The 22,455-nt window shown below is 46.5% G+C and overlaps 1 protein-coding gene, 1 long non-coding RNA gene and 1 pseudogene across 6 annotated transcripts in view; 2 read left to right on the top strand and 1 right to left on the bottom strand.

The window, feature by feature from the left end:
• ZFP36L1 (ZFP36 ring finger protein like 1) overlaps positions 1-22,455 on the top strand; it is a 242,883-nt gene that overhangs the window by 215,019 nt on the left and 5,409 nt on the right. The gene's annotated exons all lie outside the window — the stretch shown is intronic.
• Positions 404-22,445, bottom strand: LOC126958672 (uncharacterized). 4 transcript variants are annotated; one of them, XR_007727258.1, is made up of 4 exons: positions 20,290-22,445; positions 17,707-17,751; positions 16,853-17,000; positions 404-2,929 (listed from the first exon to the last, which is right to left on the bottom strand). It is a non-coding gene; the product is annotated as an uncharacterized LOC126958672 (long non-coding RNA). The 4 variants fall into 4 exon arrangements; XR_007727257.1 differs by having other exon boundaries at positions 16,853-17,003; XR_007727256.1 differs by lacking the exon at positions 17,707-17,751.
• Positions 19,085-20,290, top strand: LOC126958664 (uncharacterized; annotated as a pseudogene). Its single transcript, XR_007727253.1, has one exon. The product of XR_007727253.1 is annotated as an uncharacterized LOC126958664 (transcript).

Raw genomic sequence — 22,455 nt, forward strand, 5'->3', positions numbered from 1 at the left:
GAAATGTCGGGGTGCCGGAGGAACAAAAGCCATGGGTCTGAGCCCAAGCAAGAAGAACCACTGAGCCTGTGCTGGGTGCTTCCTCTGCGTGGCCTCAGGGTCAGGACCTGTCAGATGGGATGGCAGGCTGCGGTCCGGCCCCAGGGTCCAACCAAGGAAGCTCCTGGGGCTGGGACTGGGCTTGAGGCTGTGATTTCGGACTCCTCGCTGATACTTCAGAGGAAGCAAAAGAAAGTGCCTCGACAGCCTTGGAGAAGCCTGGAGCTAAAGGAGAGATCCTTACTTTTTCCTTTTAAAATAATAAGCCAAACGCTCTCCCATGAAGGAGCCCAGAAAACCCCGTTCATGCCTCACCCACAGATGATTTGTTGAATGCTCATTAAGGGGAAAACAAAGAGGTGGTTTTGTTTATTTATTTAAAAGGAAAAATAAATGAGCTGTGACAAAACAATTTGAAACCAGGCCCCTCTGAGACCTGGGCTTTCACTTCCTTGATGGGAAGTAAAACAGAGAATCGAATCCCCCTCCAAATAAAAGTGAAGTTAATAATCAGACAGCTCGAGCCCTGGCCACATCCTGTCGGCCCCTCCCTCCCTGGGCTCTCTGTTTATAGCTGCCGAGTGCTTTCCCTTCAGAGCCCAAGCCGGCTTAACCCTTTCCTCCCCATCCAGGGAAGCCCAACCCTGCTCTGAGACTGGAGGTGGGCTCCTCACACCCCCTGGTGCTGGCCTAACCTCAGCAAACGGTGGCTCTACCCAGGCCTGCTGGCATGGGCCTGTGTCACCCACAGGGCAGCCAGCTTGGATTTGAGTGATACTCTCTGCTTGTCCTGCACAAAGCCTGAAAGTGTAACATTTCCTCTCCACACCTCCAGGGGAAGACTAAGTCAACCCATTCCCATTCCAGACTCCATGCAGCTTCTATAGCCTGGTAGACTCCAGAAAGCTGCATTCTGACAGAGGCACAAATCTTTGGGGTTTCTGGTCTGTGCTGAGAGCAGCACTCTGTGCATGTCTCTGGACTACTTTCTGTGAAAACTTTCCACTTCCTTCAAATGCCTTCCATTGTAGTAGCATGTTGATTTCTTCCAGAACCCCATGGGGTCAATAGTAGCACATCCCACTGGGCAGAGGAGGGCCCCTTGCTAAATTAATTTTGAGTTTTCTACTGTTCTAAGCAACAACTCTGCCCTATAGGGCCATAGTTATCCTCATTTTACAGAGGAGGAAACAGGGGTTAAGTACTTTGCCGAACGTTACAGAGCTAATACATAGCAGAGCTAGGATTTGAACCCAGGCATTCTGGCCCCAGTGTGCCCTTAGTCTCTGCACTCAAGATTTAGCAGCCGGAGATTCCTCTCTTCTCTGGAGCCAGGGGGCTTTCAGAAGCTTAGGATAATCTTATGAATGCATTGTGACGGTCCCAAAGCCCAAGAACCTTTTGAGAACATTCCTGAGCTTTGTCTTGGGCTGACCGGCCTCCTTTCTTGTTTCCTCCTATGGAAGAATAGGGAGCAGGTGGAGCCAGTGCAGGGCTCTGTCCATTCTCTTCCAGGATCAGCAGCGTCAAGATGTGGCTGGATGTGAATCCTCCATCCCTTCGTCTGGCTGGCAGAAGACTTAGAGCAAGAACCCAAATACTTCGTGTGGCTGCTCTGACAGTGGTCTGGATGACCTTCTGCTTAGGTTCCCTTGTCTCCTCCAGTCTTGTCACCTGAAGTCCCAAACACCGTCTTCTGGCTGAAGCTTGTCTTCAGGAAGCCACCCACCCAGTAGCCTGGGGCATGAACTGGCTGTGCACCACCTGCCTCTCCTGGGAGTTCTGCGTGCCATGGCTCCTTGATATCTTCTTATAACTGTCTCTCTTGCCTGGCCACCTTTGCACAGCCATTTGGCAGGGCCTTTGCACCAGTGAAGGTATGTTGTGTTGCCCCTGGTGTATGGAGGCCTTCGGGGACCGCTTGCCTGAGACTTAGCTCCTTTTTGGGAGATGTTGCCAAGCCCAGGGTCTGCTGTCTGTCTGGAGCACCCTGAACCCCGTCTTTGGGAAGGGTTGGTCTGCTGCAGGTCTGCTTTCTGGGGATGCATTTTGACATGCAAAGCCATGGACCAGAGTGGGCAGTGCCTTACTCTTCATTTTCCAGCTAATTCTTCAACTAGAGAGAGCTGTGGTGGCCCCATCCCAACTGCCCTGTTCTTCTCAGAGCCTGGGCAGCTCCTCTGGCTGGGGGGTGCTGAGCCATGGCTTCTGTGACACTTGAAGGGGCTGACACCCAGCAGGGTACCTGGCCCAAAGGGGTTTCAGAGGATGTGTGCCTTGATTTTTGTTTAATTTAAATGTTTAAGAAAAGCATTCAAATTCAAACAGAGTGTTCACAGTGGGGTGGCTCTACTGTGGGCCTCTCAGAGGCTTAACAGCCACCAAAAAAACCACGTATTAGACCCACCGTGTTGCAGTTCTTACTGTGCTAGGCACTGGACATACTGATCTCATTCACCCTCACGCCCTGGGAAATGGGGAATGGGGGATGTGTAAGTATCCCCATTTTCCTGTTGTGAAAAGTGAGGTCAGAAAGGTTGAGTAGCTTGCCTACCCTGCTATCATGGCTTTCTGCTGAGGGGAAAAAAAAGTTCATTGTGCTTTAAAAATACATTGAAACCAATTTTAAAGTGATTTTTACTGAGCTTAAAAGCAGTGTCAAAATGGACATCAGTCCTTCTGCCTGCACTCTTCCAGCCCAAGAGGCCCAGAGGGGCAGGGCCCTACTCTTGGTCCCCACATAAGTGTGGGGAGGGCTGTGTAGCTTGCCTTTCTGACCTCGGGTGGGGGTGTCCATCTGTTCTCCAGCCCTCTCCGACAGGTTTTTCCATAGCTTCATTTCTTGTCCAAGAACACGTGTCTATAGGAAGTACATATTGTATTGCAAGAGCTAGTAAGACAAGAATCATTGAGTTAAAACTTTTTTAGTTTTTCTGAACTTAAAACATTTTATTATAGAAAATTTCAAATATATGCAGGAGACAGAGTAATATGGTGAACCCCATGTACCCACCCAGTCTCAGCATCACCAACTCATGGCCAAACTTGTTCATCAGTGCCACCATCCACCTCCCTACCTTCTGTACAATTCTGAAGTATATCCTATATATCACATCATATCATTTCATCTGTCAATAGTTCATTCCAGGCCCGGTGTGGTGGCTTATGCCTGTAATCCCAACACTTTGGGAGGCCGAGGTGGGCGGATCACTTGAGGTCAGGAGTTTGAGACCAGCCTGGCCAATATGGTGAAACCTTGTCTCTACTAAAAATACAAAAATTAGCCGGGCGTGGTGGCGTGTGCCTGTAGTCCCAGCTACTTGGGAGGCAGGTGAATTGTTTTAACCCGGGAGATGGAGGTTACAGTGAGCCGAGATTGTGCCACTTCACTCCAGCCTGGGCGACAGAGCAAGACTCTGTCTCAAAAAAAAAAAAAAAAAAAAAAAAATTCATTTTGTATCTCCCAATAATAGACTCTTGTTAAGCTTAGCCAAAAAAAAAAAAAAAAAAAAAAAAAAAAAAAAAAAAAAAAAAAAAAAAAAAAAAAAAAAAAAAAAAAAAAAAAAAAAAAAAAAAAAAAAAAAAAAATAAAAAAAAAAAAATAAAAAAAAAAAAAAAAAAAAAAATAAAAAAAAATAAAAAACATTATCATTATTCCACCTAAAAATTAATAATACCCCCTAAACATTACCAAGATTCTACTGGTGTTCAGCTTTCCCAAAACACTTTCAAATTCTTTGCTTTTCTACTTACTGAAAGAAAAATAAAAATAAAAATCAGCCCCCAAATAAAAATTTCTCAGCATTTGGTCATCTCCTTACAATCCCGCTCACAAAAGGACAGATTTCTGAATCTGGGCAGAAACACCCAGTTATTAAGTCTGAGGTGATGATCACACTGAAATCTCCTGCTGCAGCTCCCTGTTCAGCCAGCACCTTCCACATACTGGGTGCTAGGTCAGTATGGGCTCCGTTTCACATAAGGATGAACACATGCAAGGGTGAGGATGCAGCCAGGTTGAGCTAATTAGGGGAGACTGGAGCGCAGCCCCCCGTGTCCTCCCACCCACACAGCCGCCCTGGCTGCGAGTGCCTGTCCTTGGCTTTCCCGGCCAGTGCTCCACCCGCCAGCTGCCTGGGCCTCCTCTGGGACCCTCTCCTCTCTCTTGCTTGGGATACTTGACTATGCTCCAGTGGCTCTATGGAATCCCACTTTGTGGGGCCTCCAGGGCTCTTCTTGGTCTTGCCAATTGCTGTTTAACATACAACAAAAGTTGACTGGGTTCCTTTTTTTTGGAGGGAGAGCTCATATTCATCAAGAGTGTGCCAAGTGCTTTGATCATCTGTCCTCACAGCAACCCCAGGAGATGGGTATTGTTGTCATCGCTACTTCATAAAGGATGAGACGGAGGCAGGTGAGTCCTCTACTTGCCTAGGAGGGGGCAGTGCCAGACTCTGAATATGGTCAGCCTGAACATCGAGCTGGTGTGCTCCATGGCAATATATTGGTTCCCAGCTCTTAAGACTCCTTTAAAAAACTACTAGGCAACTCGGCCCAAGACTGGGCACGTATTCTTTTGAGGACAAATCTCGACAAGCTGGGATCTGCTGTCACCTTGCACTTTTCCTGAAATTTCCACGTCTTTCAAAACAGATAGAGCATGACTTCTAAATATACACACACTTATTAGGAGATTAGTTCAGTTGAATAGAATACATTTTAGGTATTTCAGCCTATAATTTCCTGGTTTGTCTTTTTTCATGGTTAAAGAATAGTTTGAGTTATAGATTATATGACTGTGACAGGTTGAAGGTTAGGAGGGATGGCAAGAAGCTGAGTATGTAAGGCCACAACCTAGACATCCATCCTTCTGCACTTTTTTTGATAGGAAAAAAAGTTACTTTTGGAATGTACAGAAGTATCAGGGTCAAGTACATAAGAATTTTTGGAGGGAGATGGGCTGGCATGAGTACCATTTTCCTTGTCCTAGCTAATCAGAGCTCAGGGTGTGGCTGAACTTTGGAGGAGCAGGATAAGGTGCTTGGTCAGCCGCCTGTCTATGGGGATCCTGCCTCACCCACTGAGGACAGCCTGGGCATTGCACAGCTGGGCACTAAACCCAACACCCATGTGTTACTTTCTTTGCTTCTGGATTTTGCCTGGGTTTGCTTCAGCTTTCTCCCAACTCCTGCTCCCTTAGGGAAATGAAGAGTGGGCAGAGGTTTGATTAAGTAAGAAAACTGGAAAAACCAAAGCAGGCATGGAGAAGGGAAGCATTGACAGAATTGCAGAAGACAGAGAACAATTAGAAGGCTGAAAGAAGCCAAGCCGATAAAGGACTAGCATCTTCCATAAGTTTTCATGGGGTTTATGGACACAAGGCATTGAGGCATTGAACTTCAAGAAGCTGTTTGCCAACCAAAACAATGGTTGTGGCTATCTTTAGGCTCCCTTGGGAACACCTGGAAATTAATTTAAATCATTTTAGTTATTAAGAAAAGTTGCATTTGCTGGGATTTCTCTGGCTTTGCATAGAGGTGGGTATGCCAGTCTGCCATGGACCTCTGTTTTTCCAGGAATGGTGTGTTTGAGTTAGATGAGCCCTTATCCACAGAAAGGTGGCTGGGCCAGACCTCTCTCTAGAAGATGAAAAGCTGATCACACCACTCTACTCGTACCTAATATTCTTCTGGCACAGGGCTCCTGCTCACATTCTCCAGTGAGCCAGCCATAGGGTACCATGATGGCAGCCACCCTACTCTGGGGTGAGTTGGACTGGTTTTTGGCCTTGTCCCAGGAAGACTAGCCCTTTCTCTGCAACAGACTAACAGCGGGGGTGAGGTGGGAAAATTGTAGGAAACACAAAGGCGAGAAAGGAAAGCTTGCTTTTCCAGGACTGTCCTTATTCAGTGTTAGGAAGAGTCTGAAATCCTCACACATACAAAAGCCCTAAGACTCACTTGTAGCCACCCAGAACACTACTGAGTGGATTTGGTTGGGGATCAGGGCAGTTGTTTAAAATTCACTGCTGCCTCTTTTTCTCTCCTGGGTCTTTTTTTTTTTTTTTTTTAATTTTCAGGTGTTGTTTGCTTTGACATTCTTCTCTCTTTTCAGAATAGTTATAACTGGCCCCCACTTCTTTATCATTCTCAGCTCCCTTCCCCACCTCACTCTGCCTTCTTAGCATAATTTTGCTTTTCTTTTGGCCTGCCTTATTTTACATCTGGATTCCTGGATGATTTATTTTGTCTGTTTCTTGAATTCTCATCTTCTCCCATTTCTTAGAGGTTTTTGGGAATTTTTTCCCCCTTTCAGCTTCAGTTCTTTTCCCTAAAGCTTTCCTTGGGTCACAAGGCTTTTATTCTTGTTCATCTGTTTAAGCAGAGCTGGCAAGGAGGAGGCCACAGCCGGCAGGCAGAGCCACAGCAGCAGAAGAGGTCTTGGGAGCCTGAAGATTCTCCTCCCAGCCCTGGTGTCCTTCTGGGGAGGGGGATGGGGACAGTGCTGCTCTCCCTGTTAGGGCTGATGTTGTCTGCCAGGCCTGGGCTGAGGGTTAGGGCAGATGGTGTCTCCTCCACAGTGTGTGGGCCTGGGACTCCGTGGCTCAGGGAGGCAAAGGAATCCATCCTTCGGGCTGTGGGTTGGAGGATTAACCAGGTTAGACCAGGAAAGACTGGAGCTCCATGGAGTTGCACCCACTGGGAATGTATTTCTTGCAAAACTCAGTGCTGTGTTTGAAGAACTTGCAGCATAGGGACTGACTCTTGGGACCCGAGTCTGGGTTTCCTTCAATTCTGACTCAGTGACTGAAGTTGACCTGGGCATCCAGAGGTGTCTGCTGGGGAGACAGAGGCAGTTTTCCAGTGGAAAGTCCTTTCTTCCCACTGTCCCCGCCCTTGGCCAGTGGGCATTTTGAGGGTGGAGGGGGAATGCTAGAAGAGGCTGGTAATTGTGGGGTGTATTAAAGACTCTTGGCTGCTGGGCAAACCCCACCTGTGGGAGGCTCTGAGGGTCAGCCCTGGTACTGATGAGGTGGGTGGCACTTCTTGGTGGGCATAGTGGCAGAGAAATCCTAGAAGTTGCAACCACACCCCTCCCTGTCTGGAGTGGTGGGATGGGGTGGGAGCATCCTGGGCCCTGCTCCCCAGCTGTCCGAGGCAAATCGACTGGAGTCCATCTGGCTGTCCCCACTGGTCTAGGCATGCTTCCCATCCTGGGGCATCAGTCCTCAGCGGGTGCGGCTGAGGGGCTGGTGGATCAGCTCTGCCTGGGCACACCCGGAGCTGAGCGGCATCCTGGGGTGAGGGGACTCAAGAGCTCCTGGTAGACACCCACTGGACTGCCTTATCTTTTCTAGGCCCTGTGCTGATGGTGGCCACCTGCTTCTCTGGCAAGTGTGGTTGAGGGCCGTTTCCATAGGCACACCTTGCTCTCTTTCTGGGTCCCATCTGTTCTTCATCATCATCTTCATCAATGCACAGTGTTCCCTGTCACTTGAGGGAAGTGCTGTTGCTTATATAAAGGCTTGAGACAACTCTTTGCTTACATTTTATATTTTGTTTATGTTTTCTAAGCCTTCAGTTCTGGAGTCCAACTCTCAGGGTCCGGCATCCTTTAAGACTCGAAAAGCATAAACTTCAGGAGGCCAAAGGCCCTTACTCCTAGGCCCTGTGGACTTGGTTTATCTCTGATTCCAGGCAGTGCCTCCTAGTCTATGTAGAGGGCTATAATCAACAGGAGGAATGACTAGGGGATGGATGATGAATGTTCTTCTAAGTTGCTCCCCTTGACTCTGGCAGGAGAGCTGGGGGCAAAGACCCAGCCTCTTTGACACAGAAATTCAGGTGAGGATTAGGATTCCAGCAGCCTCCTGCTCCTTCCCGCCCAGGCCGCCTCACTCCTAGTTGGGCCCCAAGTACAGCCTCCTGAAATCTGTCCATGTCTGTGCCTCCTCATTCCTGCCATCTCGCTCTGCCTTCCCTCTTCCCACGCACTAGCACCACGCTGTATAAATATTGACACCCCGGGCTGGCAGGAATCTTTCTCCAGCTGCTTCCCTGGTCTCTGGGAGAGCTTGTTTCCTCACCCAGCAGCTGCAGCAGATCTGGTTGCCTTTGGTCAGACAAGAGCAGGCCCTGGTTTGGGGGCCCACAGTACCCCAGAGTGGAGGGTGCAGTTGGTGGGAGAAACTTAGCACTAAAGAAGTCACAGGGCTGTGGCAAAGACCCGTCCTCTCTCTCTCCCCCACCGGCTGTCCACATGGCGACCCTCCAAGAGCTGTCTGATCCCTGCTCTGGCTGGGGAGGTTCCTGTTTCTCAAAAGAACAGCTCCTCAGGGCAGAGTTGGCCATACAGGGCCTTGCTAGGGAGTCGTGGAAGATAATTCCAAAGCAAACTCGCTGATGCTAGGACAAAATAGTACCTTGGTTTACCTGTGAACACTTTACTGTTTACTAGTAAGTGTGAATCCCTTGATTTGCCCTGAAGACCCCACAGTTTAGAGCAAGACTCTCCTGGATTATCTGCAAGTCAGGCCTCTCACCAGCATCTGCCCCAGGCCACCCTCCCTCCCACCAGTCCCTGCCAGTCTTTCCGCCTCAAGGGTAGAGAGAGGAGAGGACAGACGCTCCTTCTCCCACCTTCCTTGGTGACCCAGCCAAGGAAGCAAACTGGCACTTGGGTTCCCATGGGCTGGGCACCATGCACAGTACTTCCCCATGTTCTCATGTAGTTATTCAAGTCTCGGGCACAGCAGGTATCTTAGCTTCCTCATGCATGTCTCCTCTTTCTGCCAGCAAACAGCAGCAGCCATGTAGTAGCAAGCCCCCAGATACAGAGCCCAGACTTTCTCTAGTCCTGAGTTCAGCCGGGAACCTCTTGAGAGCCAGCCAAGGACTGGACATCAATCTCAGCTGCTCGCAGTAGGTGCAGGTCACCTTCTGCCACCTCCTGCTCCTGTGCCTCAATTTCCCTTACATCTGTGGGAGGTCATTAACCTGTGCTTCATAAAGTATTTCAAATTTAGCAAAAAACAAGTTTGAAAAAAGCAACGTCATTTCTTTTTTCTTTTTTTTTTTTTTGATGGAGTCTTATTCTGTTGCCCAGGCTGGAGTGCAGTGGCACTATCTCGGCTCACTGCAACCTCCGCCTCCCCGGTTTAAGCAGTTCTCTGCCTCAGCCTCCGAGGTAGCTGGGATTACAGGTGCCTGCCACCACACCTGGCTAATTTTTTGTATTTTTAGTAGAGACAGGGTTTCACCGTCTTGACCAGGCTGGTCTTAAACTCCTGACCTCATGATTCACCTGCGTGAGCCTCCCACAGTGCTAACATTACAGGCGTGAGCCACCGCACCAGGCCAAAAAAGCATCATTTCAAATCCTTTTTCTAGTTATAGGGATTGGGGTGGCAGAAGAGATTGTTCAGGTATCAGGGACTAAGGAGAATGTGTGTTCAGTGCTTTGGGGAAGCTGGGGAGGAGGTAAACAGGGTTTAAAAGGCCTGGATTTTATATCCAACAACCCCTAAAATTCAAGTAATAGAGCCTTTGGAGGTGTGTGTGTGGGATTGGGTAGGGGTTCTCATGGGGGCCAGGGACAAAGACCCCAGTTTCCCTGCACTCACACTTGTGCGGGAAAGAAAGCAAACAGATCTCTCTCTCTCTCTCTCAGTGGGTAACGTACATGGAGAAAAGCAGGAAACTGCAATTCGAAAGCCGTGCATTTGTGAGATACTCCTGCTGCCTGCCTGTCTCTCCAGCCCCCCAAAGTAAAACAAAACCCAAATAAAAGCCTGACCCGGCAGATATTAATGCTATAGAGCCAGGGTTGGTGTGCAGGCAGCCACCCCCTTCTTCCCCCTTCTGTTTCTATAAGTGGCTGAAATAAATTTAGCGAAACAACCCCACCCGTCTGAGGGCCTAAGATTTCAGAGCAGTGGGATTCTCTATCCTGAAAACCCATTTTTCAGAGCTGAGAGCTTTTTGTTTAAATTCCTTTTGGGAATGGAATGCTCTCGATCTAAAATAATTATTATACTGCAGTCATCTATTCCTCATAGATAAATGCTTTGACACAGTATAGCTTGCTGAAAAGCTGATCTACAAATGCTCTGCAGCTTGAGATTGTCAACTCTATGGGGACAATGCCTAGTTGGATCTGTTGGGGTATTTATTGTAAGATTATTCTTCTAATGTTTGTACATATTCAGCCAAGTCCCTCTGTTGTCTGTCATAGAGGACACTGATTGTGGTTGGCTAAGTTAGCGAAGTAGAGAAGTACTAAATCTTCATTTTTTTTTCCATGAATATTTATTGAGGGCCTACTATCTGTTAGGCACTAAGCCAGGCACTGGGAGTTCAGTTGAGAGCAGAGAGAGCCTGCTTTGATGGAGCATACATCCTAGTGGGAAGGGAATGTTAAAAAGTTAAATGACTACAAAAAACTGGCAACTAATGTTGTATTTTAAAATGAAAATGAAAGACTGAATGCTTTCCCCCTGAAATCAGGAACAAGGTCAGGGCATCTACTCTTACCATGCCTATTCAACACTGTATTGCAAATCCTGGATAGAGCAATAAGGCAAGAAAATGAAATATAATTCATATGTTAGGGAAGGAAGAAATTAAGTTATTCCTATTTATAGACAATATGTGCTTGTCTACATTAAAAACAAAAACAGGCCTGGTACAGGAGATCATGTCTGTAATCTCATCACTTTGGGATGCCCAGGCAGGAGGATTACTTGAGGACAAAAGTTAGAGACCAGCCTGGGAAACATAGTGAGATCCTATCTCTACAAAAAATTTTAAAAAACTAGCTGGAATGGTGGCATGTACCTATAGTTCCAGCTACTTGGGAGGCTGAGGTGGGAGGACTGCTTGAGCTCAGGAATTTGAGGCTGCAGTGAACTATGATTGCACCACAGCACTCCAGCCTGGGCAACAAGGTGAGACTCTATCTCAAAACAAAAACAAAACAAAAATAATAAAAACACCCCAAGTAATCTATCAAAAAAATCCTCTTACAATTAAAGTGATTTTGTGAGATCACAGGAGACAAGGTCAATACACAAAAATCAACTGAATTTCTGTAAACTAATAAACAAGTGGAGACCAAGATTTCAAAAGGCCAGGTGTGGTGGCTCATGCCTATAATCCCAGACTTTGGGAGGCTGAGGTGGGGAGGTCAACTGAGGTTGGGAGTTCAAGACCAGCCTGACCAACATCGAGAAACCCCGTCTCTACTAAAAATACAAAATTAGCTGGGTGTGGTGGCGCATGCCTGTAATCCCAGCTACTCGGGAGGCTGAGGCAGGAGAATCGCTTGAACCCAGTGGGGTGGAGGTTGCAGTGAGCCGAGATCACACCCTTGAACTCCAGACTGGGCAACAAGAGCAAAACTCCAACTCAAAAAAAAAAAAATTATGATAGTTCTAAAAAATAGGAAATATTAGGTATAAATCTAATGAAACATATATGGAATCCCTGTGCTAAAAACTATAAAACAGCTGGGCATGGTAGCACATGCCTGTGGTCCCAGCTACTTGGGAGGCTGAGGCAGAAGTATCACTTAAGCCCAGGAGTTTGAGGCTAGCCTGGACAACATAGCAAGACCCCATTTCAAAAAAAGATTAAAACTATAAAACACTGACGAAATCAAATAAGTCCTAACTAGACATACTATGTGCATGAATTAGAAGACTCAACATAGTAATTCTCCCTGTAGTGATTTAATGCATTTCCAATAAAAATCTCAGTAGGGTTTTTTTCCCTAGATATAGACAAGCTGATTCTGAAGTTTTTATGAACAGGCAAAGGAACTAGAATAGCTAAAACAATTTCAAAATATAAGAAAAAAGTTGGAGGAATTACACCTTCTTAAGACTTAGTAAAAAGCTACAATAATTGATCGTGTAGTATTGGTGAAGGGGTGGACACAGATCAGTGGAACAAAATAAACAGACCTTACAAATATGGCCATCAAATTTTTGGAAAGGTGTAAAGGCAACTCAATGGTAAAATGACAGTCTTTTCAACAAATAATGTTGCGAGTGAAAATCCACAGGCAAAAAAAGAACCTCAAGCTAAATTTCACATCTTTATATAAAAACTAACTCTAAATGGATTACAGATCTGAAGTAACTACTTTTAGGGCAGGATTCTAGGAACATGGCAGAGTAGCAAGCACCAGGAATGTTTCCCCTCTTAAGAAAACAATTGCAGTGGCAGAATCTGTCTGATACAACTATTTTGGAACTCTGGAGTCTATTGAAGGCTTGAAAATTCCAGGGGGAGGCTTGAACAGTAATTTGTGTTTAATTTTGGTCAATATCAGCTCTTAGAACAGTAGCAGCTACCCATCCCCCATGTCCAACCCTATGGCAGACAGCTGTGCATATGTTCCTGGAGTAGCCTGCACACAGCTTACAGGAGCCAGGATGGGCCAAAAGGACCCTGTCCTCCAAATATCAGGGTTTTATGCTCTGATTACTGCTTCTGATAACAGAGATGTAGACAATGATGCAGGTGGCCATTGTTGTTGCACCTTCTCCCATCATTTTTTTTTTTTTTTTTTTGAGACGGAGTCTCGCTCTGTTGCCCAGGCTGGAGTGCAGTGGCCGGATCTCAGCTCACTGCAAGCTCCGCCTTCTGGGTTTACGCCATTCTCCTGCCTCAGCCTCCCCAGTAGCTGGGACTACAGGCGCCCGCCACCTCGCCTGGCTAGTTTTTTGTATTTTTTAGTAGAGACGGGGTTTCACCGTGTTAGCCAGGATGGTCTCGATCTCCTGACCTCGTGATCCGCCCGTCTTGGCCTCCCAAAGTGCTGGGATTACAGGCTTGAGCCACCGCGCCCGGCCATCTCCCATCATTTTTTATTTTTATTTTTGAGATGGAGTCTTGCTCTGTTGCCCAGCCTGGAGTGCAGTGGCGTGATCTTGGCTCACTGCAACCTCTGTCTCCTGGGTTCCAGCAATTCTCCTGCTTCTGCCTCCTGGATAGTTGGGATTACAGGCCCCCGCCACCATGCCCAGGTAATTTTTATATTTTTAGTAGAGACGGGGTTTCACCATGTTAGCCAAGGTGGTCTCAAACTCCTGACCTCAGGTGATGCACCCGCCTTGGCCTCCCAAAGTGCTGGGATTACAGGCATGAGCCACCACACCTGGCCAACACCTTCTCCCATTGTTGCAAGCTCCTCCCCCTCTGTTGAACTAACTTATAGGGGATTTAAAGGGATGAAGGCCCCCTTTTAAAAAAAATCAACTCTTCATTTCTCTCTTTTTCCCCTTTTTGGAGCCAGATATTAAAGACTAGGACATTCAAAAACAATTACATACATGGGCAAATTTGAAAATGAATGCCCATGCATGATCAGAGAAAGGCACAGGCTCAGAATAGATCTCAGAAGACCTCACATTTATACCTCCGGCTGATCCTTGGCACAGAGAGCCTACAACAATAATTTAAAAAAACATTTACCAAACCCAGCAAACCTTGATGAAGGGGAAGAATCTGATTTCTAGAATTACCACATTATTAGATTGAAATGTTCAGTTTTCAACAGCAACAAAAATCACAGGACATACGAGAAACACGAAAGCACGGTCCATCCAAAAAATAAATCAACAGAAACTGTTCCTGAAAAATAACTGATGGCAGATCTACTAGATAAAGACTTTAAAACAACTGTCTTAAAGATGCCCAAAGAACTAAATAAAGATATGGAGATAGTCAAGAAAGAGATGTATGAACAAAATGGGAATAACAATAAAGAGATAGTAAGCCTAAAGTGAAAGTAAAAAGAAATTCTGGAGCTGAAAAGTACAATAACTAAAATGAAAAATTCACTTTAGGATTCAAAGACAGTTTTGAGGAAGCAGGAAAAAGAATCAGCACATTTGAAGACAGGACACTGGAAGTAATCAAGTCTAGGGAATAGAAAGGAAAAAGATTGAGGAAAGTGAATAGAGCCTAAAGGACCTGTGGAACACCATTATACACATAGAAGGAGTCCCAGAAGAATAAGAGAGAGAAAAGGGGAAAGAATATCTGAAACTTGGCTAAAAACTTCTGAAATTTGATGAAAGACATGAATATGAACATCCAAGAAGTTCAATGAACTCCAAGTAAAATAAAGAAACCCACACCAGGATACATTATAATCAGACTCTCAAAAGTCAAAGACAAAAAGAGAATCTTGAAGCAGCAACAAAGAAGTGACTCACATAAAATACATTTTTTTTTTTTTTTTTAAATTAAAGACATAGGGTCTTCCTTTGTTGCCCAAGCTGATCTTGAACTCCAGATCTCAAGCAATCCTCCTGCCTTGGCCTCCCAAAGTGCTCGGATTTCAGGTGTGAAATCCCACTGCATCCCACTACAAGGGATCCTTAATGAGATTATTGGCAGATTTCTCATCAGAAATTTTGGAGACCAGAGGCAGTGGGACAACATATTTAAAATGTTAAAAGAAAAACAAAAATCAAACAAGAATACTATATCCGGAAAAACTGTCCTTCAAAAGTGATGGAGAAAGTAAGACATTCCTAAATAAACAAAAGCTGAGGGAATTCACTACCACTAGACTTGTCCTGTAAGAAATGCTCCAAGGGTGTCCTGCAAAGTAAAATAAAGAACAGTAGACAGTAACTTGAAACCATATGAAGAAATGAAGATCTCAATAACGGCAATTATAAGAGCTAGTATTATTGAAACAACAGTTTGTAAGTTTACTTTGTGACAAAATTTAAGAGACTGCTTTAAAAAACAATTATTAGTCTAAAAGCTAAAATTATTATAAATTTGGATTGTAATGCCACATTTGTTTTCTACATAATTTAAAAGACTAACACATTTAAAATAATTATTAGTTTCTATATTGGGGCACAAAATGTATAAAGACGTAATTATGTGATATCAATAATCAAAAGGGATGCAGATGCAGCTGGAAAGGAGCAGAATTTTTGTATGTTTTTGAAGTTAAGCTGTTATAAATTCAAATTCGAGTGTTTTAACTTTAGGATGTTAAATGTAATCCCCATGGTAACCACAAAGAAAATACAATAGTCCCCCCTTACCTGTGGTTTCACTTTCTGTAGTTTCAGTTATCCACAATCAACCACAGTCTGGAAATATTAAATGGAAAATTCCAGAAATAAACAATAAGTTTTAAATTGTATGCTATTCTGAGTAATATGATGAAATCTCATGCTATCCTGCTCCATCCTGCCTGGGACATGAATCATCTCTTTGTCCAGTGTATCCACACCATATCTGCTACCTGTCCATCAGTCACTTGGTAGCCATCTTGGTTATCTAATTGACTGCTGTGGTATCACAGCGCCTGTGTTCAAGGAATCTTTATTTTACTTAATAATGACCCCAAAATGCAAGAGTAGTGATGCTGGCAATTTGGAGAGGTCAGATAAAAGGCAATTTGGAGAGAACAAAGCAGTAAACTGCTTCAAGTGAAAAGGTGAAAATTCTCAACAAGGAAGAAGAAGCATATGCTTATATTGCTAAGATCTATAGTACGAATGAAAATTCTATCCATGAAATTCTGAAGGAAAAAAAATTGTCATAGTATATGGAGGGTTCAGTACTATCCCTGGTTTCCAGCATCTACTGGGGGTCTTGGAACATATCCTATATGGATAAAGGAAGGACTACTGTAGTTGTAGTATAAAAGAAAATGTACCAAAGAAAATGAGAAAGGAATTTAAATGTTTCACTATGGAAAATCAACTAACACAAAATAAGATAGTAGTGCAGAAAAATGAGGAACAATACAACTCTAAGGCATCTAGAAAACAACAGAATGACAGAACTAAGTCCCTTCTCATCAGTAATCACTTTAAATGTTAATTAAATGCCCCAATCAAAAGACAGTGATTGGCAGAATGGATAAACAGAAAATCTGATCCAACTATATGTTGTCTACAAAAGACTGACTTTAGATTTAAAGACACAAACAGATTGAAAGTAAAAGGGCAGAAAAAGATGTTTCATGCAAACAGTAACCAAAAGAGAGCAGGAATGGCTCTACTAATATTATATAAAATAGACTTTAAATCTAAAAAGGTTACAAGAGATAAGGACATTATATATTAATAAAATGCTCAATATAGCAAGAAGATAGAACAGTTATATACATTTATGCACCTAACAACAGACCATGAAAATATATAACACTTTCAGAAGAAAACAAAAAATCTTAATGACTTGCGGTTAGACAAAGATTTCTTAGCTGTGATACCAAAAGCCTGATCCACAAAAGGTAAAACTGATAAATTAGACTTCATTAAAATGAAAAACTTTTGCTCTGTGAAAGATCCTTTGCTTGGAGAGTTAAAAGATAAGGCACAGACATGAGAAGATATTTGCACATCACATAAGCAACAAAGGAACTTTATGTATCCAGAATATGTAAAGAACTCTCAAAACTGAACAGTAAGAAAATGACCAATGAAATGACCCAACTAAAAAATAGGCAAAAGGTTTGAATAGACGCTTCACCAAAAAGTATATGCAGATGGCAAATAAGCATACGAAAAGATGTTCAACATCATTAGCCATTAGAGGAATGCAAACTAAAACCACAATGCGATACCACCACATACCTATTAGAATGACTAAAACAAAAAATAGTAATACCGTTAAGTGCTGGTGAGGATGTGGAGTAAGTGGAAACTCTCATATGTTGTTGTTGGAAATGCAAAATAGTATAGCCACTTTGGAAAATGATTTGGCAGTTTTGTATTAATTTCAACATATAGTTACCATGTGACCCAGAAATCTCACTCCTAGTTACTTACCCTAGAGAAATAAGAACTTGGCCAGGTGCGGTGGCTCATGCCTGTAATCCCAGCACTTTGGGAGGCCGAGGCAGGTGGATCCCAAGGTTGGCAGATCCTGAGGTCAGGAGATCGAGACCATCCTGGCTAACACGGTGAAACCCCATGTCTACTAAAAATACAAAAACAAAATTAGCTGGGCGTGGTGACGGGCACCTGTAGTCCAAGATACTCGGGAGGGTGAGGCAGGAGAATGGTGTGAACCCAGGAGGCAGAGCTTGCAGTGAGCCAAGATTGCGCCACTGCACTCCAGCCTGGGTGACAGAGTGAGACTCAAAAAGAAAAAAAAAAAAAAAAAAGAAATAAGAACTTGTGTTCACACAAAAACCTGTACATGAGAGTTTATTGAAACTTTATTCATAGTGGCCCAAAGCTGGAAATAATCCAATGTCCAACAGGAAAATGGATAAACTATTGTATAAGCGCACAGTGAAGTACTGTTTATCAATAAAAAGGAATGATCTATTGATACATGCAACAACATGGTTAAATATCAAAGGCATATGCTGCATAAAACCAAACATACAATATGATTCCATTTGTATGACATTCTGGGAAGACAAAACTGCGATGACAGAGAACAGATCAGTGGGGTTGCCAGGGATTAGAGATGGAGAAAGTTTGAACGCAAAGGGATAGTATGAGGGAGTTTTTGAGGGGTGATGGAACTGTTGTGTTTCCTGATTGTGGTGGTGGTTACATGAATCAATTCATAAGTTAAAATTCATAGAACTGTATGCCAAATAAAGATCAATTTTACTGTATGTTAAATTGAAAAGTAAAAAAAAAAGTTACAGGAATGAAAGTATACTCACAAACTGAAATAACTACTTTGAAGGAAATGAACATTCCATGAGAGCCTAGGAGAGAGGAGGGACACTGTTATGTGATGAAGGAAAGCATCAGGAATGTTTTCCCTGAGGAAGTGAGGCTTGAGTTGGGTTCTAAAGAATGATTTAGAATTTGGGCTAAAGGAAGGTTGATTCTCACAGAAGGATTTGCATGTGCAAAGGCCCCAGAGTAGGAGGAAGATGGCTCATTTTCATCTAAAAAGGACTAGAGCACAGGGAGTTCCCTGGAGGGTGGGAGAAGTGGTGATGGGGAGTGAAAAAAATCTAACCTGTAGTAAGAGTCATTATGCCTGACTGCTCTAGGTGGGGCCTAGGTTAGGGCCAGTGGAGAGGTGTAGCTGTGGGCTGGCCTTATAACTTCACTGACAGTTGGAACATCTTGCAGAGACCTGGGCAATTAGACCCCCCCAGGGCAATGCTGGACCTGGGACTGGATTCTCAGTAGTCCTTGCAGGAGGCGGTCTGCTCCCAAACCCAAAGATTCCAGACACCCTGCAGGGCCACATTTACGATAGACCCTAAAGTGCCCTCTCCTGAGGCCCCTGTCTTGTTCAGGAGAATATTGACAGCTCAGTAATATACACTAAGCTTTCTGAGGGGCTTAAGGACTTTGAGAGATAAGACAGTCTGGCTTTTATAGACTACCACAAGGCCCCAGTGATGTAGTTGTTTACAGAAATACTTGTGTCAATAATCAGGTATTTTTCAGATGTGGGCAACAAATCCCCATCACCCTACCCTGAACCACTTTACTGTCCCCCAGGCTCCAAGCCCAGGGCCCTCTCCCCATTTCCAGGCCTCAGGGCCTGCCTTATCCAGGGCTGGGGATGGAGGCTAGAGAGTGACACAGATCAACTTATAAGTTGTCAGTTGGCCATTTAATGGAAGTCTACACCGAATAATCCTTTGCCAAGTGAATAGCCCCGGAATTTGTTTTGTGGTGTAATAAGGGTTGCCAAATGCCTTAGTTTACATACAACAGCCTGGCATATATTCAGTGAGGCATGACTCTAGGCACTTTATGGGCCAAATTTAGGCAGTTATCATGATTCCTATTTCAGAGATGAAGAAACTGAGGCCTTGGTCAGTGACTTGAAAAGTCACATAGCTAGAAAATGGCCAAGATTTGGATCCAGGACTGCCTAACTTCAATGTTCTGGCTCACTGATTCTCAAACATTAGTATTTGGGTCGTGAGATGGAAATTTACCAAAAATGCAGATTCTCGCTCCCATCTGGGCCGGGAAATCAGCATTCCAAACTTTAAATTAGGGGACTCCAGGGGTCTGTCTCTCTCCACCTGAAGAATTTAGGTGATTTTGCAAATGACCTGAAGCCTGAGAGGAAGTGCAACACTGCAGGGCTCTCAGGAGCGGGTACCCTGCTGACTCCTGTGACTAGGCCTAACCGTCTGGGTTCTGCGGCCCAGTGCTCTAGACTCTCACCTGCCCGGAGATGCGCTTGGGGTCCAGATTGGCTGATGAATATGTATATCCGCAGCGCCTCCTTCACTCCGAAGACTTTCACTTTCCCCCTTGCACAAAACCGAACATCCCACCCCACCCCCACCTCCAAGCTAAAATACCTGGGCCACCCCTCCCCACGAAGGGACGCGCTCCAGGCGAATGGGGAGGGCCCGGAAGTCGGGCCCGGGACGGAGGAGCCGGCCCACCGCCTCCCGGTCGGAAGCGGCAGTGCAGGTGAGGCCGCGGCCAGCCTCGGGACTGCGCGGGTAAGGAGCGGGAGGGCCGACTGCACCGCGAAGTTGGCGGGGGACAGCCGCGCACGCCTCGTCTCGGACTTCCTGCCCCGTAGGGGCTGGCCGCCCTCCCGCCACCCCAGGGCACCTGCCGACCACGTCTGGGCGGGGGCGGGTCGGCTCCCGCCCTCGGGCCCTCACCCCACCCCGGCCAGCCGCGGCGGGGACGTCGGGTCAGCGAAGGGTTAAGGGACTTGCGCCCTCCTCTCGGCTCCCTCACCCTTGGAAAGTCCCCGAAATGACGTTTCAACCCGACAATTTAAAAAAGAGTTTAATTATAGAGACAGGCTCTGGGAGCTGGAACAAACTCTCGGTCGGCGGGGCCGGTAAACAACTCGGGAGCGAGCGGGCTAGGCCAGCCGCAGCCTTGCGGAGCCCGCGCCCCTGGGGAGAGGGGGAGGGGAGGGCCGCCGGGAGTTGGAAAAGCCTAGGAAATTCGAGGAATCAGCTTTCTTTGGAAAAACCCACTTTGTAGCCATTCTGGGGCGCCTGATGGTGCTCCTGGCCGGTCCCGCAGCCTTGGAGCGAAAGCGGCGCCGCCCGATGCAGGGGCACAGCCGGTGCCCCGCGGGGACAGGCCCTGGGCCGGGAAGGGTCCCCGCCCGCTCCCAGTCCCCTTCCCCTTTGCTTTTTTCCAGCCCCTCCTCCGGTTCCCCAAGCTGAGCTTCGCGAACCCTCGGGAGTTAAAGACCCGCCGGCCCTTTCTTTTTGGGGGGTGGGGGAGCGGGAATGGGTGGAGGCCGGGGGAATAAAAAACCGAAATAGCTTCACATCAGAACTCAGACTAACCTTGTGGTTTCAACGCGCACCCTGCTCTGTCCTGAAATCTGGAACTCATTACCTCATCACCAAGAAACTGCACGAAATCTTCCCCCCCGCCCCAACACGCACTTGGGCTGGGAAAAGAACGAGCAAACATCCCTGTAAGAAAGAAACCTACACTTGAATGATTTAAATTAAGGTGGATGGAAGTTATTTCCCTTTCTGGCGCTTGCCAGATTTCAAGAAAAGCTGAAAAATGGGAGCAGGGGGAGGGAAGCAACAGGCGGCTGCAGGGCAGCAGCCGGGTTAAAGTGGGGGCCATCCATTTCAGGCAGAGGAGACGAACGAAAGTCGACGCCGCTGGGATCACGTAGGTTCGTGGCTGCAGCAAACGTTGTGTTTGGCAAAGTTGAAAAACAACCGGTTTCTCAAACAGTTGTGATTTGGAAGGTTTCGCTGGGTTTGCCCAGATGTTGATGAATAAATAAGAAATGCATTTAAAAAAAAAAAGTGTGTTGGGGGTGGTGAGAGTGTGACTCGAGCGCTCTCTTCTGCCCGCCCCGTCCTTTCCAAAGAAACGTGCTCATGATGGGGTGACCTAATTACATCGCAATGGAACTCAATCTTAGCCACACCAGCACCGGGTTTCGTAACAGACTCGGCGGCCTCGAGTGCTGGGAAGAAACGTGCGAGGGCCGAGGGGGCGGCGGGGCCCGCGTGGAAATCGGAAAAAAGCGCAGCCCTGCGACTTCCGCCCGGGTCATCACACCAGCACTCGGGCCAAGGCGCAAGGGGCGGGTGGGGGACACGATAACTTTTTATTTGGGTGGGTGGCATCCAAACCTAACAGTATATATTTTATCATTTTCAAGGGAGTCATGCTCCATTGCGGGCCCTTCGGTTTCGTGGCTCCCATGCCCCCCACTCCACCTCCCGCCAAAACGGCGCAGCGTGACAAGCCATACGTTCCACTCCCGTGGGGGCGAGAGAGAAGTAACAAGTTTAAAGTGCCGCCTCCGTCCACCTCTTTACCTTCATTCTTACCAAAGTAACCTTTTTTCATTGTTCTAGAGTCTTGAGGTGTGTGGGGGGAGGATGGAGGAGGAGGGAGGGTTGTGGCGCCGCCTAGAATTCAGAGCGCGCGTGGAAAGTAGTGAGTTAGTTGCTCGGTGGGCTTTTTCTGGGAGGAAGGGGCATTCAGGAAGGATTAGGGTTTTCTTGACTAAAGTATAAAGATTGGATGCGTGAAAAGAAACGCCACGCCTAGGCCTGGTAAAACAATCGGCCCTGGTTGTGGTCTTTTTTTGCGACGCCCCCCACCCGCCCACACCCGGAGAGCGCCGGCTGCAAAGCGAGCGCGAGTATCGACGCGTGCGGCGCGCTAAACTGTGCCGCGCTCGCCCCCGCCAGGCCGTGTCCTCCTGGGGGAAAAAGTTTCCCTAGTCCCCCCCGCACCGCGCCCCACCCTACGCCCCGCTGGAAAAAAAAACAGCAACATAAAATCCTAGACTTGAACGTTCTGTGCGTCCCAAATTTCTAATGTCCTCGGCCTGCCGGGTTTGCGGAGGGGAGGCGAGTGTAGAAGAGAAGTCGGGAAAAGGTAAGTTGTGCAGACACTTGGGGAAGTTTCAAGGGGATCACCAGCTCAAGATGGAAACCGCGGACCGGGCGCTAAGGACGGGCTTCAGCTCCCGCTGGCAAAAAGAGAAAGTCGAGCCCGCCTTCCTGCCCAACAAAAAACAACAACACGACAACAAGAACCCCGGAGGGAGTGGAATGAGTGACGTCACAGCCGCGCTCTGAGGCTGACAAAGGAGGGGGCGCGCCCCTCCCGCTCTGCGCCCGCGCAGCCCGGGAGAGGGGCGCCTGAAGCGCGGGGTAGGGAAGTCAGCCGACTCGAAACTTTTCCTCTTTAAGAAAAAAAAAAGTTGTGCGCGGCTCGGAGTGGGTTTTTTTTTTTTTTTTTTTTTTTTTCCGCCTTCTTTTCTCGTCTCCCCTCCCCCTTCTTCCTTTTGAAAGTTTCTTCTCCTCCCCCTGCCCCCCCCTCCCCGCCTGACCGCATGGCTGATTCAACTCCAGTGTCAATCAACTTCTTTTTCCTCCTCTTCCTCATTTAAATAAGTTTAAAGCTCCTCCTCCCCCCGGCCCACCAAATCTGAAACTTTATAAATTGGGCTTTGCGCGCCCCAGCCC

Source organism: Macaca thibetana, chromosome 7 (assembly GCF_024542745.1).
Source record: "Macaca thibetana thibetana isolate TM-01 chromosome 7, ASM2454274v1, whole genome shotgun sequence".
Lineage (NCBI taxonomy): Eukaryota > Metazoa > Chordata > Mammalia > Primates > Cercopithecidae > Macaca > Macaca thibetana.